This window comes from Lagenorhynchus albirostris, chromosome 8 (assembly GCF_949774975.1).
Source record: "Lagenorhynchus albirostris chromosome 8, mLagAlb1.1, whole genome shotgun sequence".
In the NCBI taxonomy this organism is placed as follows: domain Eukaryota; kingdom Metazoa; phylum Chordata; class Mammalia; order Artiodactyla; family Delphinidae; genus Lagenorhynchus; species Lagenorhynchus albirostris.
Genome location: NC_083102.1, coordinates 6,306,226 through 6,312,623, shown reverse-complemented (window position 1 = coordinate 6,312,623; position 6,398 = coordinate 6,306,226).

Here is a 6,398-nt window from a genome sequence, read left to right as displayed (position 1 = left end):
GAGACACATGATCCAGTCATCTCCTTACTTCCCCCTCATTCAGAACCTCACACTTCAAGGTCTCTCTTCCCGAGTGGGTAATTGAAGGAATCTCCCCTAGAGGTTAGAGCATCTCCAGAGAAAATCCTCTGCATTCTGGCATTTTGCATTCCCTCTACATAACAGCCTGTCCTGCGGTCACCTCAGGTGAAGCCTGCAGTCGGCACCCTCACTCAGACGTGGAACTTCCAGGTTTTCTAATGATTTATTCCAAACTACAAAGAGGCAGTCAGGGAGAGCTGCTGTTTGACGAAAAACTGCGATATGAGAGACAGTTGAAAGAGACAACGATAAACAGCAAAAATAACCCCACAGGGAGCCATACACACAGGAAACAAAACCAGGAAAAGACTAACCGAACATAAAAATCAACTTCTCTTTCAGATATTTAGATTACTAATCCTCCCACTGAAATCAACTAACAATACTGAAAAATATTACACACATTTTCTTAAAAGCACAGGTGAGCAGGCAAGAAAATAACCTTTCTCAGACGCGGAACTAAGTGAAGGTGGGCAAGTGGAGCACAGCAGCTAGCTGTCACTCTGAGGATATTTCACCAGCCCTGGAGAATTTAAAGTCTGCTTCTCAAAACCACATTGACAACAAAGACTGAGAGTTCTTGCCGCCAGCACAACCTCACTAAGAGAATTTGTAAAGAGTGTGCTTGAGGCAAGAGGAAAGTAATCACAGATAGTAAATCAGAGGTTGAAAAGAAAGAGGAAAGAAAGAAGAAAGGAAGGAAGGAAGGAAGGAAAGAAAGAAGGAAGGAAAGACAAAGAAAGGGAGAGAAGATAATGGTAATAACTTCTAGGGCTTAAAAAGGAAAAAAATACACAACAATAATGCATAGATGGGGTGGAAGGTGGGAACGGAGTTTAAATGTTCTATAGTAATTTGTTGTATAAGAGGAAGGTTAAAATATAGATTCCTTTTAGACTTTGTTAAGAATATGTGTTGTATGAGGAATATAGCCAATATTTTGTAATTACTGTAAATGGCATGTAACCCTTAAAAATGGTATAAAAAATTTAAAAATTTTGAAAAAAGAATATGTGCTGTGGCCACTAAGAAAATTAGGAAGAGTGTATATAATTTCCAACTGAGTAGAAAACAAAATAGAATGTGAAAAGAAGAACCAAATAATCCAACTTAAGGCACAAAGAAGAAAGAAAAAAAACTATGAAACAGGTTGGACAAGTGGAAAGCAAAAAATAAAATATTACAAATGCATCCAAATAGATCATAAATTATAACTACGATAAATACACCAAAGATTTCCGATCAAAAATAAATATTGTTTGGAGTGGATTGCAAAGGAAATCCAAATCTAAAACATGAAACTTGAGAGAGGTTGAAAGCAGAAGTAGAGGCAAATACAGCAATCCGATTCTAAACAAACAAGAACAAAATATCAAATGAGATAGAATTTTCATTCAGTGTTTCTTGCGAGCCTGTTATGTGCCAAGCACTGTTTTAGGCAATAGCAAGGTAAAGATCCTTGCCCTCCGGGCCTTTCAGCGTTCCTTGAAGGGACAGAAAAGAAGCAAAAAAGGAATAGTGTGTGAATTATAAAATAAGTATAGAAGATGTTCACTTATGTAAGAAAAAACAATCAGGGAACATATGGTAAAGAGGACCAAGAGTGAGAAGGCAGGTTAAATGTCAACAGTGTGGAAAGGGAATACCTACAAAGTCCTATTCTGCAACATGGCAACTTGCTGATTGCAAATCTCAGAGAATGCAACCCAATCTAGGAAGAGTTTTGGATAATCGAGATGCTTTTTAACAAGAAGAGAGAACTTTGAGAACAATTGCCTTGGATATTCCATTTTTTATATTTGTTTATAAATATAGATGAGACTGATGTTTAAAAATATAAGTTGGTTTGCAACGTCCTCGGGATCTTCCCAGGTGTCATCTGAAACCCGACGGTGAGGCAGACCACTCCAGGTGGGCAGCCGGCAGGTTTAATAAGCAAGGAACTTACAAGGCTTGTCCTGAGCGGCCACGAGGAGAATAGCTCTCCACCCGTGTCTGCCAGAATCGTCAACCTTTATACAGAGGCCTTCAGTGGGTTCGGTCCTGTCTAGCATCCAGATAGTGTCAATTTCTACTCAAGGCTGTATCCTTGGGGAGGCTTCTGGGAGTGGGGAAGCCAAGCAGAACACACATACCAAGGACAGCGGAGTAGGTGGGGCGCCCCCAGCTGGCTGGGTCTAGTTCTTAGGTCCAACTCTCAAGCCCCGTGACCCGCTCTCGCGATGTCACAGGCTCGCGGCTCGCGCAACGCGCCCTGGCGGTCAGCGAGGGCTTTCGCTAGCACGGAGGTGGCTCCTTTGGTAGCTCCCTGGCTGCATTGGTGGCAGATGTCACAGCAACAATACAGTCACATGCAAGAGAAAACGCAGGTTAAGACAATGATTCCCCAAATCAATGACCAACTTTTTCTACCAAGAACCTATGATCGGAACCACTGATTTACTAGGTCCCCAGGTAGGGGGATCGGATCACTCAGGGGCTTCACTTGTGCCCTCATGTGACTCAATAAAGATGATACATTAACAGTCTCATCAGTAGGAACACACTGCATTCTGTTTGGACAATGGCACGGGTGCCTCCTTGCCAGGCAGGGATCACGTCCAAGGCCATTCTAGTTTGGAGGGTAGCTTTTCTCATTAGAGAAATGTCAGCGTTCAGTAAGGACAGGCTTTGTTGGCTCTCATTCAAGACTTGCTGGGTGAACTTACCAAGGGCTTCTCTGTGTGTATACCTTCCAGAAAGGATGCGATTTTGCCTCTATGTTCAACAAATTACCCTTCCAATGAACTTTTGGTCGTTCGTGGATTATACATGCAGCACTTTACAAATGATTGCTCTGTCTCAAACGTGCCTCCTTTGACCTTGGGGCTCATTACTCAACATCTCTGGAGCCCCTTCTGCTGGAGTCATCTTTGAACTTAAAAGCCACAGTGGAAAACAAGTCTCTGATTTGTAGCTTCTTTTTTTTTTTTTTTTTTTTTTTGCGGTACACGGGCCTCTCTCTGCTGTGGCCTCTCCCGCTGCGGAGCACAGGCTCCGGACGCACAGGCTCAGCGGCCATGGCTCACGGGCCCAGCCTCTCCACAGCATGTGGGATCTTCCCGGACCGGGGCACAAACCCGTGTCCCCTGCATCGGCAGGCGGACTCTTAACCACTGTGCCACCAGGGAAGCCCTGTAGTTTCTTTTTTTTCCAACCAGAAGCATGCTTTCAAGTTGGGTCATTGACCCTGTTCACCAGATTGAGACCCCGGCACAAGGTAAATCCGTTCTCCGTAGGTCAAGTTGTGATCTCTAAGAACGGTCGGAACTTTGGCCACAGCTCACACCATAAACTTGCTGTGACAGTCTCCTATTCATAGCAGTGAGCCTTACTGCCTGTCCTCTCCCAAGGACGGGGAGACTCCACGGCACAGATTTTTAGCTGGTAAGGCTCCGCTCGGATTGACCGTGAGAAAATAAGGCTCAGGGCTCTTCGGGACACTTCCCCCCCTTCAGATATTGCAAGCCCTACTCCATCCCTTTGAATCCTTTGACTGTGTGGGATGTACACATAAGTACCCCTCTGGGAATGTGGTCATGTCAAATTTCTTTCCATAATCTGCACGAGCAGAGCGCTTCCCTGGACTCCTGCTACACCACTCACGGGAAGCACGCAGTGCCACTCTTACAGGAAGAGGATTGGCAAGATCTTGGCATTCTTCTCTAGCGTGATCTGCTCCATAGCAAAGAAGGTGATCTATGGCTGAGCCTGTGATTAAATAAGACAGGCTTCACGAAGAAGGGAGGGCAAAGAAGGAAGACATTTATTCTTGTCTCCTACTGGCCCATCAAACTGGGTGCATCAGTGCCTCATGAAGGAAGTCTTGGATAGCTTCTGCCCTAAGCGCAAACCCTCTCCGGTCTCTGTTAGTCCCATTTGTGTAATTACAACATCCAACCCAATAATCAAACTCGGAATTTCACTGCAGGGTAAAGCGTCTCCTTCCCCTGGCTGGTGCCTGCTTCCGCTGAAGGACCAGCAGTGTGCACAGGGCTTCTTCCATCTCTCCCCACCCTGCCCTTCGCCACCTCCTCCCCCCGTCACTCGCCTTGGTTGTGACCCCTCGTGGGTTGGAGGAGAAGAGGAAAAACCATTGAAGACAAGGCAGGTGTAATCTGGCTTTGGGGGATGGAGGCACACTTCGTGGCTCTTTTCCTCATGGGGCCCCATTAATGACTCCTCGCAGAGTCTCCCTGGAAATCTGCAATCACAAGTCCGACTGATAGCCACCATCTCCCCCCAGCTGGTCACTTCAACTCCAGTTCCGGGCACAGGTGCGATCCCTGGTGGACTTCCGGGCAAGTCCCCTCAGCCTGCCTTTGGCTGGCTCCCTCCTGTGTGGCCCGCATTGACTTACGGGGAGCACATACTTTTGCCCCACAGTCAGTGAAAGTTATGGTTGCTTCCAATCAACCTCTTCAGTCTTTACCCTCTGACAAATAGTAACGTCCTTTTGTATTATATTTCCCACAGGAGCACCCGACTCCAAAGCTGAACTCCAGAGGACACAGGTCAGGTCCTCCCAGGAATCTCTTACCATACACCACTCATGTCCTCTGGCAGCATCAAAGCCCAAGGGGCCACCTTACTTGCTGGGAGGCGAGAGGGAAGTGTTGTCCTGTTGGGTAGGGCACGCAAGTGGAGTCCCCGTGGAGCCTCCCTTATTAAATCACACGGTTACACATAGATCCCCCTCTTTACCAGGGAGCCAATTACTCTCGAGATGAAGCCCAAAAGTTTGCCAATCCTAAAGGCTGTTGTTCTTATGATCAGAATGTCCTCTTTTCAAAAGCCCTTTCCTCTTGACCTCTTCAAATACCTACCGAATTAGTTGAAGAGCTAAACCTCACCTAACTGGTTTCCAGCTCCTTCCTTGGCAGGACCTGCCCAGATCTTCTAGTGTATGCCTTTGGAATGTGGGGGTGTTGGCAATACTGAGGACTCAGCTGAAATTCACATTTATGTTAATATCCTGTCACATTCACCCCAGGCCTCTCACATAACCTTCAGTCGAAAATTTCAATGTAGGACGTTTACATTGGACCCGCCCTTTGACGTCTGCTACTCAGCTTGTCACAAACCTAATTCAGTACTGTGACTCCTGAGTCTACCCCGATGATCTTATCTGCAGATCCCAACTTTCCTGTTTCTGAAGAGAAGCATGATCAATCATTCCAGGCACCCACATGGACACATCCTATACATCCTTCACAGGAGATTTCAAGCCCTGAATTCTTCCTCAAGTCTTCTCCTATGAATCCTACTTTAATTCCCCAATTATGGGTCATGGCTCTCACATATTTCAACAATTAGGAATGATGCACACAAAAAATGCTGGAATTTCCAGAGACCTCAGAACTCAGAACCACCTTCAGAGAAAACTGGGATGTAAGCATTGTGAAGATAGTCGAGCGGGCAAGAATTCCTTCGACACGGGAGAAGATAATGTCGATGATTTTTATTTGATTTCTCCTCTGGGCATGTCTTACCTTCCAAAGTGGAATATAAGCTGCATCGTCCATAGGCCCTAACGTACGCCTAGATACACACAAGTTAATTGAATTAATAATGCTTCTGCAAGTTGCTGAGAGAAAATGTCATTTAAACGGCTCTTAAATGAAAGTGTCAGGGCAGTGCATGAATAGTTCGCTCTCTAGAGATAATATTGCACTGATGAATCACTCACAAGGAACTACCTCTAAATACAAGAATTGTGTTATCAGGAATAGCAGTTTGGACCAGCGGTGTTATGTCACAACATATATTATGAATGTTTTCTCACAATGGGCTTTTCTTCCCTGCTGTCTTTACTCCATTCATAATATTTGTGACGAACCTTAGAATGAGCAGGTATTTGGGATCCTATTTTCTCCAGATTTGATCTCGAATCCCTGCCTCCCTAAATTTCACCAGTGCAATAAATACTCTCAGTCACATTCATGGGGAAAGCAAAGGACAGCTGTAAAAATTCCAACAATTTGAGTTTGGGTTATCTGCCATCATTATAAATGATATAGAATCATCCCTCTAACTTCGAAGGTTTGCAATTATTTTAGCAAGACAGAACCTTTTATCTGCTCACTGCCAATGTCACAGTCCATGTGGGTAAACTTGTCCCAGAGATTTCAACAGTCAGGAGAGAGTTTTCTGCTGGCAGAAAACACTAGAGGGAATTGAAAAACAACAACAAAAGTCAGGGGATGCTCTGAAAGAGAAAAAGAAGTAGGCATCATAAGATGTATCGATCAGGATTCCAGCAGAAAACAGATGGCTTA